The sequence below is a fragment of the Oryx dammah genome, unplaced genomic scaffold (genome assembly GCF_014754425.2).
Source record: "Oryx dammah isolate SB20612 unplaced genomic scaffold, SCBI_Odam_1.1 HiC_scaffold_2, whole genome shotgun sequence".
Lineage (NCBI taxonomy): Eukaryota > Metazoa > Chordata > Mammalia > Artiodactyla > Bovidae > Oryx > Oryx dammah.
In genome coordinates this window covers 71440795-71453352 of record NW_024070186.1, presented here as the reverse complement: position 1 = coordinate 71453352, position 12558 = coordinate 71440795, and the positions used below count along the sequence as shown (strand labels likewise).

At 46.3% G+C, this 12558-nt stretch overlaps 1 long non-coding RNA gene across 1 annotated transcript in view; it reads right to left on the bottom strand.

Moving 5' to 3' along the window:
• The window catches only part of LOC120871599, a 44648-nt gene that overhangs the window by 6026 nt on the left and 26064 nt on the right, over nt 1-12558 (bottom strand). The window contains exon 3 of the long non-coding RNA XR_005723070.1: nt 2648-2734. This is a non-coding gene — a long non-coding RNA (uncharacterized LOC120871599). The remainder of the gene's footprint in view (nt 1-2647; nt 2735-12558) is intronic.

The following is a 12558-nucleotide window of genomic DNA, read 5'->3' as shown; positions in this document are numbered from 1 at the left end:
AGGCACTGATTGATTTTCTTTTAATCAGTATGGAGTCTTCACTCTGCAGGTTTATAATTAAATACTGAGAAGAAGGGCTCTTGGTGTTAGTCTAAGTGGTATGAAGGTCTGTCCAAATAACCATGAGCTATGTAAGATTTGATGGCTGCCAGTCCAGAAAGGGCTTAATGTGGTTTTTCTTTAATATTTCTCTAACTAGCTTTAGTTTTAACTTGTTTCTATTTGGATCAGTGGATCCTAAAAATGAAGTAAAGGGAAGCCCCTAGAAAAATATGGAATTTATTGCTCATACCCCAAACTGCCATTTGTCAACTGCATTCAACTATAACATTTATTTTCTATATCATGTATTTTCAGTGCAATCATCAAAGTTCCCTTCTAACTTGTCATGGTGTTTGGGAGAAGACCATGATAGAATCCTGAGAATCTGGTTCAGGGCTCCAGAGGGGAAAAAAGAGTAAAGGATAAGAATTTAAGGGGAGGAGGAAAAGTACTAGGTATGCTGAGGGATTTTAACATGGAAAGAGGCTGGTGTTTAGGAAGATAGTTATGTGTGATTGAGAGGTGAAGGCAGCAAGAGTCGGGTAGTCCCTTAACTGCCATCTAGAATTTCAAAGAAATGCTATATCTTTTCCATAGATTCTAGTGGGTGTTGGTTAAGGGAGGAATTTTGGGTACTAATTACTTGTTAAAATTTTGGAGGTGGTGGTGGTTGGGGGACAGGAATGAAAAATAACTCTGAGGTTGAGGGTCAGAAGAATGTTTGCTTGGCTACTCAAGGCTCCTGATGACATTCAGCGACCTATCCTACAGTTATGTGTGTGAATCTATTTATTGTTCTCTTTCTCAAAAACACTTCAGTCATCTCCCCTTTTCCCAGAAGTAGACTTCAACCAAAGGAGAAAGAGCTGTTAAGGGAAACTCCTTTGCAGAAGGAAACTTTCCTATATACACACATATTTTCTTTTTGGAACCAAGGATGAGAAGCCAGCCAAGAAAGTCAGTGGGGAATTGTGAGATTAAAGAGTGAGAACTTGCCACCTGGTTCTGAGCTCTAGCCCCAGGATCAGCCAGGCTGTGCTCCAGAAACAATGTGGACGATGCAAGAGCTGATTGCCTTCACCAGCTTCTTGACCTGTCTTGAGACTTTGCCAGGGCTGTTCCCTCAGTCCAGGTGGGCACAGCACTCCTGTCTAAAACACCATGGAAAGGTTTGAAATTCTAGATGGCATTTAAGGACTACATGACTCATTGCCTTCACCTCTTAATCACACATAACTGTCTTCCCAAACACCAGCCTCCTTTCCTATAACAATCCACTGCACTACTCCTAGAAAGGCATAGTCTAGGGCAGGGGTCCCCAACCTCTGGGATCTAATTAAATGCCTGATGATTTGAGGCGGAGCTGATATAATAATAATAGAAATAATGTGCACAATAAATGTGTTTGAATCATCCTGAAACATCCCCACCCCCACCAACCCCAGCCGACCTGGTCCGTGGAAAAATTGGCTTTCATGGAACCTGGTCCCTGGTGGCAAAAAGGTTGGGGAGTGCTAGCTAAGGCAACTTGGCCAGTGCCTTCCTTCTGCTGAGACAGGACCACTAGAAAAGGGGCTCACTCTTTTGGCATCCTTCAAAGGCTCCTTAGGAAATTGTTGGAGACAGAAATTTTGAAATTGAATTGTAAAGCCTGAGAAAAGGGTGAGGCACCGGCAGCTGCTCCCAAGCAGCTGCCCCAGCTGCTCCAGCCTTGAGAAAGGCCAGCCTCTTGGGCACCACACCCACTAGTCCCAGAAGGAGGCAAGAAGAGGGGCACGAATTGAAGGGGTCAAGTTCAGAGAGAGGGCCCTGGCCCTGAGTGTTGGAGAGACATCCATCCATAACCACAGACACCAAGGAAAAGGTGAGCAAAACAAATGAACAGCTATCACTAAGTCCCAGGTTGCTGAAATGACTTGTAGGCCCAAGAACACACATTGTGTGTGTATGTGTGTGTGTGTGTGTGTGAGAGAGAGAGAGAGAGAGATGAGGCCCTTTTGTGAGGAACCTGGGGGAAAGGGGAGAGTTCGTAGGAGAAGGAACCGGTTTTCTCTCCTGGACCCCCATGACTTGTACGCTGGAGTGACTGTGGTCGGATGAGCTCCCCTTTCCCTTCTTCTGCCTGCCCGGGGCCACGTCAAGATGAGAAGCAGCGCGCAGGACAATACCCTCCCGCCACCAGCTTCCTCATCCCCAAACTCAAACGCCTGCCAGGGAAACGTCACCAAAAGTTATTGCCAGCCACAAATTGGGGCTGACAATTTGTCGATAATCGCGCCTTCAACGTGCACGATGACTTGCAGGCAATAAAAAAGCAGACGCACCAAGAGGTGGGCAGGGGGCGCCCAGGTCGCAGCCGGGTCCGCGGTTCCCAGGTGGCGCCCTGCCCCAGCCCGGCGCCACCCCAGCCCCCCAGCCGGGGACCGCGCCCGGTGCAGGACCGCCGGGCTCCCACACGCCCGCTGGAGCTCTGGTTCTCTTTCTGCAGTCTGACTCAACACAGACCGCAGGAGGAGCCTCTCTCCTCCCCCCGCCCCCCGCCGATTAACCCTTCTGGGTGCGCATGTCTATGGTCTCAAGCGCCCTTGATTTACAGTCACATTACCCGAGTTTTCTTTTGTTTGAAATCCTGGGCCCGCAAGACTTTGGCATGTGCTGGACGTCTAGTTACTTCTGCATGCCTGTCTGTTTCCTGCGACAGAGAAAATGATTAGGAATTGAGGCTCAAGAGAAATAATATTTTTACCTGTGGATGCATTGGAAGAAGGTGTGCACGTTAAATCGTTTCAGAATGTAAGATAAATCTGAAAAAGCTCTTGCAAAGTGTTTGCAAGTTAGTGCCTCCACCCCACCACACACACATCATCACACGCTCTCCCACTCCCACCCACCCACCCACCCACCCACACACACACACACACACACCCCAAATTCATTACAGTGCCCTTTGATTTGTTTTTTACATTTTGGATTCACTTGTGTTTCAAATTTAAGAGTAACTTCAAACACACACACATGGATCTAAACATGAATTCTCTATGTAAGATATGATTTCTTATGTGATTTATCTGTAAACTTAAGGCTTCGGTTTCCATTATCACAGCCCACCTAGGTGGCTGATTTAGCTATTAAAGTTTGAGTTCACAGTTGAAGCCACTCTTCCACTTTCTCCAAGTTGAATTCTGATTTCTGCAAGTAAATACCACACAGCATTTGAATTTAGGGTCTTCTTGTTAAACTGAAGGCATTTCCCATTTCCTTGAGCTCTATAAATGAACTGCATTATCACATAATCAATAGGAAAAACTCAGCTGTCACAGATCCTAAGCAACTCCTTGCCACAGAAATAACACCATCTGGCATTTGTGAGTTTGAAAAATATGCTGTTTGGATGACATGAGACCAGAACTACCTAGACGGTTTAAATGTCGTGGTCTCTATGATTGGCTATGGATGGACCTGCTGGGATATTTCAAATAGGCTTCTCTCCTGGTTAGAGACCAGGTGCTCCTTTTTTTCTTCTGTTATCCAGTAGTACAAAAACATTGGGATCTGGGATTCAAAGCTATTTCTAACCTCATCTAAGTTTGTCTGCTCTCATAGAGTTTATGAGAGAATTTTAAATCAGGCATTTTCCTCCCTGAGCCAATGAGCAATTCAGATGTGGATTTTGGAGTTGAAATCTGAAACTAAATGTTCAACAACTTCAACACCCGTCCTTTGAAGTCCTACATCATTCCATCAATGTGATCAGGATTTCTGCAGTATATAAATCTTTCGGCTCCAAAGTAACTGAATGGCATCTGATCATAAGTAGCAGGAACCCATAATCTCTCTTTCTCTGCCTCAAAGTTGCTGTCTCTAGTTGCATTTTTGGCTTTCTCTCTACAATCTGCCATGTACAAATGCTGCCATATCATATGAGAACATGAAGAAGATGTAATCCTTATCTAAATTTTCTCCCCTTTTATCTTAGATAAAGTACTTTCAACTCAATGACTTCTTTCACCACCAGCAGTGTTTTTAAAGTGGTACTGGGTGGACCTACTGTGGAATCTACACCACTCAATAGATTAAATTAGTGATTAAAAGGTTAATTTATCTCACAAGAACCTTGCTAAGAAGCCTCATGACCTTGACATACTATTTGCATACCATTCTGTACTTGGAATCCTTTATACACCAAAGGTGAAAGGTAACTTCATTCATAGACTTGCTCTGTCAATGAAATGATGTATTAAATAGTACAGCTACCCTTAGCCTACCTAGACCCACTTCTACAAAGCAAAGTACTAGATTAGACAGTAGCAAGCTAGGTTAGACAAATTCAGTTTATAAATTCAAAGCATGAAGGCGTAAAATTTGTCTTTTCTAAAACTAAAGCTATTGGAATCTGCATTTCCCACATCTACCACGGTTAAGATCTTTGCGGTAAACTAAGAAACACCACCTCTAATTAGTTCATTTGTCATCAGAGAACCACTGCATCAAGCCAGGTATTTTGCTCCTATTCAACTCTAGAAGAAAATGGGACAACGTGGGCTATTATAAAAAGCTCAGCATTCAGTGCCAACATTTCAAATTGGCTTCATTTTACAAGTTCTCAGAAACCCCCTACTCATTCAGACTATGTCTTGGCAAACTTGCTCCAGCCCCAAACAGGACTGTTAACACAGTAGAGTTTATCCATTATCATAGTTCACAGGCTTCTCCATAGCTGCAAGCTGACATTTGGAACCTGTGACATGCAGACGGGATGAAAATCCATCCAGCAACCAAGTCCCTTATTTCCGAAGTAACTGCCATGGGTAAGTAGGGGCAAGGCCAGAGTAAGGCGGGGAGCAGGGAAGAAATAGACACAGAATAACCAGGCTGGGAGTAACTGAGTTCTGATCAAGGACACTCAGGTAACTGATGAAACAAGATCTCTTCTTGGATACTTGCTCATTGTGTGAATTTATCTTACTCACGATTATGAGCAATGACTGATCCCATCCCAGGCTATTTAGAAATGTGGTGCATTAAATCATTAAATCATCTTGTCCTTGATTCTTGAGACATAAATCACGAGGTCAATATCACAAATTTGAGAATTTGCCTGAATTCTTTAATCACACAGTGCAGAGATATGACAAACTGGATACAGATGTACTGGACAACCTCAGTGTGTATATGGCTCTGAAATTTTTAAGTTGTTCATTTTTCTCTATATAATTTCATACACACCCCCTCCACCCCTACCACCACACAGAAAATATTTCTTTCCTTTACTGTCTACAGTCTAAATTTAAGAGCACACAAATCATGAGCTGGAGCTAACAGATCTTCCCTGGTGGCTCAGAGGTTAAAGTGTCTGCCTCCAATGCGGGAGACCTGGGTTCGATCCCTGGGTCAGGAAGATTCCCCTGGAGAAGGAAATGGTAACCCACTCCAGTATTCTTGCCTGGAGAACCCCATGGACTGAGAAGCCTGGTAGGCTACAGTCTACGAGGTCCCAAAGTGTGGGACATGACTCAGCCACTTCACTTTCACTTTTCTCTTTTCCTACCCAGGCATCCACCCCAAGGCACTGAGTGATGCATGGTGCTCCTCAACTAGGTCCGAGAGAAAAGGTGGGGGTTGAAGAGCATCTTCACCATTGCAGTACTCTGGCTGCACCTGTTTTCTCAGGCAGTTCCCTGAACACACTCTAAGCTCCATTTTACAAACGCACTATCTGGGTCTCCACTTATCTGTTAAAATGGTTCAGGGTGTTTGCCAGGAGTATTGTGCCACCATAGCTGGCACATTCGTCTCTTCTGTCTAATGTCTGTCATTACACAAAGCATTCTAAAAAGCTCATTTTCAACTCTGAAAAATATACTCTTACTACAGAAGTCATTACATTAGCATAACAAGCACAAAGTCCCAAGTGGTAATTTAGTGATAGATCTCAAATCCTTCTGCTTCCATCAGATTGGTGTTGAGGTATGAGGTTGCCCTGCGGCCACCAGGATCTGAGGCAGTGAATCCCCAGCTGGAGGGAGGTTCTTCTGACCTGGACCGTTTGTCCTCCAGAACTCAAAGTGAGGTAAAAGTTTCAAGTGTCAGCTGCCCTGGTTGGGACATTTCTTACAGATGCCTCCATATCTTTTTACCTTCCTCTTTCCATACACTTCTTTCCTTGACCACCAAAAAAATGTCTTAAATGATATTCTTCCACAGGTGTCTCACTGGACATGGGCAGATACCGGTCCTGCTCTCACCAGCAACAGGAGCACTATTCGGTCCTTTTGTTGGGGGCGGGGTTTGGGAAACCCGACCTCAGTCTGCCCTGCCAATTGTGGCCTTGTAGATTAGCTGAGACTCTGCTGAGGCCCGGATGGCAGCGGTGGTGGCAAGGGTCAGCAAGGTTGAGATGTATTCAGATGTTAATTTACACCTGAAAAGGCTGAATGCAGTTACCCACATGGGGGGTGACTGGAGTTTCTCATGAATGCTGGCCTTGAGTGCTTCCTTGGGAAATGTGAAAAGTTGAAATGGAGGGGAAAGTCGTCTAAAAGTTACGGGAGCAGGAAGAAGGGTGGGGAGTAGGGACAGTCTTGATGGATTAAAGGGAATTTATTTAGCCACCAGCCAATGGCACCCCACTCCAGGACTCTTGCCTGGAAAATCCCATGGATGGAGGAGCCTGGTAGGGTGCAGTCCATGGGGTCGCAAAGAGTCGGACACGACTGAGCAACTTCACTTTCACTTTTCACTTTCATGCATTGGAGAAGGAATTGGCAACCCACTCGTATTCTTGCCTGGAGACTCCCAGGGACGGCGGAGCCTGGTGGGCTGCCGTATACGGGGTCGCACAGAGTCGGACACGACTGAAGCGACTTAGCAGCAGTATAACTCTATGTTCAACTTTTCCTTTTTAGCATAGTTTTAAGGTACAAGGGGGGAGGTGGTAATTTCCTGTTTACTAAATATTTGGAGATTGTCTATCAAATCCAGAAACACTGATATGGAAGGAAGGATGAGAGAGTAGTCTCGTCTCTTTTCTGTCGTCAGGATGGGTGTCCTTGTTTTGCTGTCTTTCTGTTTAACAACTGCTACCTACCTTTCTTAGTGGAATTCCAAAGTACTTCATGAGTACTTTGAAAAAAGAAAAACCGACTACATTCCAATACTGCCTTTAACCTCAAACATAGTAAAGGGTTCATTCAGACCCCAGGACCACACTGAGGCATTAATTAGGCTGATGAAATCCATCGAAATGTATGAATTCAGCATAATCAAGTTTCTACTGCAGACTATCGTTAAGGAATACGTGAGCAGCTGGGAGAATAGAAAGTACTGTTAGAGTTAAGTCATGCATGTAATTGAGTATATTTAACATAACCATTTTAATGATCAGTGATTAAAAGTGCATCTTACTTAAATGGTATATCCTCTGCAATTTGTTCATATCAACTTGATAATATTCTCAAAAGGAAAAAATAGGGATACACATTTCTAAACAAGATCTTTTTTGAGTTTGGGGGGGAAGCAGGAAAGTGAACTGGAAAAAAAAAAAGTGGGTTTTGCATGCAAACAGCGACACGGGTGTGATATAAATTAATCACTGTTTTGGGTATCTTCTGTGCTCAGTTCAAAGTATGAGGAATATATTCAGGTGAGTTTTTTCATCCCTCCAGAAGAATGTAATTTCTTCTTTCTCTGTCTGACAAGGTTTTTTTTTAAGACCCAGAGAGAGGGGTCTGCTCAAATCCTGATGATTTTAAAAGCTTTTCTTAGGAACCTGAGAAGTTCACCTTTCCAATTCCACTTCCCACCTGTGGGGTTGGCTGATCTTAGTGGAACTCACCTCCGTGAAGATGGCATTGGGAAGGAGAGAGATGCCCCTGGATATGGCCATCTAGGGCCACAGACAGGAGAAGCTCTCAGAAGGAAATGAGCTGTTCAAATCAGCTAGTGGCCTGAGTCTAAACTCCGTGCGCTTGGAGGCAGACTCTGCTCTGCTCTGGTCACTCAGACCTGGCCAGATAAATGAAGTCATTGTGGAGTCACTCGCAAGCCAGCCCAACTCTTTTTGTTGTAGTTTCTCAGCTTTTGCGCTCAAAACACGCAAATCACTCTACACATCTACGCAGGCACTATAAAAGTGAGGGTTTAAGAGAGTGGATGCAGTTGTCCCAGCTCCCAAAAGTTGCCTCACGGAACTTTTTTCCTCCCTTCACCCCTGCCGGCACTCCCATAAAGAGGTCAGTCTATTCTCCCACTCAAAATAGGGTTTGAAGAGTGTGGCACATCTTGAATGTCTAGGAGTTGTACCTCGACTTTTTACAAACCTGAACCAGGAAAAGGGAGACACAGGCACATAAAACTATGCTGGGGCAAACGATCTGCTTGCTATAAACAACCAAAAATATATTAAGGGGAAATTTATTTGAAATCCTCCTTTCACCCAGTAGCATGCCTTCCTTGGCTTGGAGGGACAGCTTTTGAGAAATCAGGGCTCTCAGGGAGCTCTCCCGCACCCAATGTATAGTCTATAAATATCGTGGAAGAGTCATGCCAGGGGTAGTCCGTGCAAGAGAATCTGGAGTCTTGAAAGCATCTTTTTCTTCTGGCTATGGTGGCACTTAAATGATAATGCGGGCAATGGAGCTAGGAGATTTATATCTTTTGGAAAGTAGGGCGAGCCAGATGGTAATAGCGTCATTAACACACAAACTTGGGATGTGCAAGTGAAGCTTGAAATTGGGAAAGAGATCGGGAGAACAAAGGGGGCTGCTGTTGAAAGGCTACCCCTCTTCTGCTGGCCAAAGCTAAGAGCCTCGTGGTACTGGGGTCTGCTCCTGCCCAGAGCTGATAATAAACGACAGCTTTCCTCCTCCCCTGTTGTGACTTAGAAAGCACCGAGAAAACTTTTGCAATAGGCAAATGTGGCACTTATTTATGTGTAACCCTTTGTAGTCTGAAATGGCAGGAATAGGCCTTTAATTCAACTGCAACTCCCACCCTCCACCCCCTACCCTAGTTTGATAAGCTCTTGCAACTGTTGACATTTATTTTATGGAATCAAAGTACCGCTTGTTGCACGTTTCAGACAAAAGTTCATTTTCCTCCCCTTATATAAACACTCAAAGTAAATATTAAAGGCTGAACAGGCACTACCTTTTTCATTTTGGTGATGGGGGATGGTGTGAAGGTGTTGGTGGCAGGTTAAACTACAGTTTTACTTTTGGAAAGCTTTAATGTTTAAGCTAAACTCCCACTTGCTCAAAGAGATATAACTCAGAGAGAATATAGAGAACATACTAAGACAAGATTAACAATGCCATTAATAATAATAATGTATGTCTATAATAAACACCCACACGAACATCTGTAAACAGGCAGGGCAGTTTGTAACAAAATTAATGACTTCGTTCACATATATATGATATATATATAGTATATATATATAAGCAGCAAAGGTAACGGCCATTAAGTATTGAATAGCTTGAGTGATGCCTGTTAGCGACTCAAAGTTGACAACGTCTAAACCAAAATCGAACGTTTTTCTTTTTTTTTTCTTCTTAAAAAAAAAAAAATACTGGAGCTCTTTAAAAGCCCGAAGGACTTACCCTCAAGGCATTATTCCGAGAAAAACTGAGACTGGCCGTTCGTCACAGGCAATTGTGAAGGGTTTCAAAGGGCCGATCAAACGATCGCCAGAGTAATCTACATTCAAGTCCGGATGGTGGTGTTACGGCACACACCTGCGGGGTGTTTGCTGTCCGTGCCCCTCGCCGAGCTACAAATCATCATTAAAGCGAGCTGCTTAAGCTTCTTCCCAGCTTCTAGACAAGAGTTACTTGGGACAGTTCACTTTGATATTGCTACAGCTCGCAATTGACAAGCACGCTATTTTGGAGCTCAAACCCGAGCCCACACTCTAGTTAGCGCGCGGCAAAGTAAGGAGGGTGATGCAGTGCGGGTAAGGGGGGTTGTGAGCACATTGTAAAAGTCTGTTTATCCAATTTCCTGAGCAGGCTTGCCACAAAAATGTATAGGAAACCAGGTGAGAAGCACCTGAAACCTGCCTCGAGTTTTAGACTGAGGGTCTTCCAAAACGTCACTATCTTTGCCACAACTTTTAACCGACTCAGAGAAGAGACAAATCTCGCAACCTCAGTTTCTCTCCTTTCCTCTCTGACATTCACACGACTCGGGGCCAGCACATTCTCTTGAGTGCAAGATAACATTATTTTTCTCGATCAGGACCGGGGATCTACTTTGAAACTTTCACTTTTGATTCATTCGTTTGGGATTATATCCTCCCTTTCTTTGCGACCCTGCCCTCTCTTGCCCTCACCTTGAGATAGAGAGAGAGGAAAAAAAAAAATCTGGAGTTGGGTAAAAAGAAAGGGACGTGGGGGTCGGACAGTTGGAGCACGGGAAAAAGCAGGAAGGTCGGTTTCTGTCTGCTGCCTGCCTGGGTGTCTGCGACCTCTGCAATCCGTGTGCGCACCATTTGGGGCGTGGGGAATAACCGGTTGCCGGTGATGCCAAAAAATCAACCAAGACTCGGAGCGAACGTATCAATAGACCAATTTTCTGCTCCCACCGCGAGCTTTTTCATTTCAACCCTGAGAGGAGGCGTCTGCACTGCGCAAGACGCAACAGCACGGTAGCGTCGCGAAAAAGAGGGCGCTAGACACGGGAGGCGCAAATATGGAAATTAACTCATTAGGAAGGGGTGTGGTTACTGCGAAGCCCCCTCCTCCATCCCTTCCTTTTCTCCCTTGCTGCCACCGTCCCGGCTTGCTAAATATGAGATTACAAACAAACAAATAAAGCAGAAGCTGACTACGCAGTCCCAGATCAAACACGCTCCAGCTAATGCGCTTCACTCAGCGCTGCGGCCAGAACTACGGCACAGCGCGGGCCCGTACCGCCCTCGCGGGGCTTCTGCGCCCGCTCCGCGCCAGCCAGGCGTCCGCGGCTCTGAAAGCCAGGGCCCGCGGCGGCGTTTCGAAGGCACAGCACGTGGCCTTGGCACCCCGTTTGGTATAACTTTTAAAACATCAGACAAACGCTTGCGCCAATATGGTAACCCTTCGAGGGCTTCTGCTGATCTCAGCGGTCCTGCCCTGATGCTGCATGGAGGGGAGTGTGGTGGCGTTCTCTTTGGGAGAAAAAAAGACCCCAAACTAGAAAGTAGCATCCCAGAGTACTTGGCCATGGGGGCTTCCCTTGTGGCCCGGCACCCCGAGGGGGAGGCTTGCAGTGAGGGTGGGGGTGGGGGTGGAGGGGGGAGTCGGCGTTGAGAAAGGCTGGGGCCAGGCTTGGGCGTCGGGTCGATTCGAGCGTTAAAGACCCGGGTTGAGATATTAACCAGAGACCAGGTACCCAAGAGTGAAAGCGAGGGGGTTGGAAACCCTAGGCTGCACAATTCTGTGTCGAAATAAAATGTTTGGGAGGGGGTGGGGGCAGGATAAGAAAGAAACAAAATGCAAAACCTCTTACATCCCCCTCCCCAGCCGCCCTTCCCCCACGTCCTCAAAGCCGACTTCTGTGGAGGGCTGGGGAGTTGGGGGGGCGGCGGGGGGGAGGAAACTTGTGCTTTTATGGTTTTTCTTTCTGCGTGGCCCGCCTCCCCGGCCCTGTTCCCTGCCCGGCGCTCCCCCAGCTGCGGGCCCCTTGGAGGAAGGCCGCCCAGTCCCCTCGTCTCCCGCTGCCTGCAGGCCACCGAGCCTCAAAGCGGGCATTGTCCGGCGGGGGCGGGGAGGCCAGCGGGCCCCTGGAGAAGAATAACACTGCGCCCAAGGCCTGTTAGGGAAAGTTTCCTAATGCACTCCTTGTGGTAAAATATACTTTTTAACAGGGCGGGGTGGGGTTGGGGAATAACTTTTAAAAAATCCATGGCCTTCTCTCACTTTATCAACTCTTTCCTTTGTCACTTTTTCGGTTCTCAGGGGGAGAGTGGACCGGAAAAAAATTGGAAGAGGGGCTGAAAATGTGAGCATGACTCTAGAACCGTCGATGTGACGGTTTTAAAATGCGGGTGGGAAGAGAAGGGTGGGGTGTCTCCACTCAGGTCTGGGCGGAGGACAGCTGCCCAGTCCGTGCGCCGGGGGAAAGGGGAGAGGGGCCCCGAGGGCGCGTGTGCTGGCGAAGCATTTCGCACCTCTTGTTTATCTTAGAAGCGAGGCGGGTGGGCAGGACGGGGGGCGAATTGTTCTTCCTCCCGACAGGCAGTAGAAGTTGAATAAAATGGAGAGGCGGGCACACGGAAAAAAACAAAACCTGCTGTAGACTCGGAGTCTTTCTCCTTGACCCGAATTGCAAATAGTGAGGGTTCCCCATTTGAAAAAAACTCCAAAGTCTTAAGACCCCCAGAGACAGCGGTCCTCCTGAGTCTGCAAGAGCCGCGACAGAGAACCGTTAGAATTGGGGCTTTGGGGGCAAATGTGACTCATCTCTCATTCGGGCCTCGAGGGCCCATCCTTCCAAGCGTTGCCATCTGCATTTGAGGGGTCTCTGGCTTTCATCTGCTCT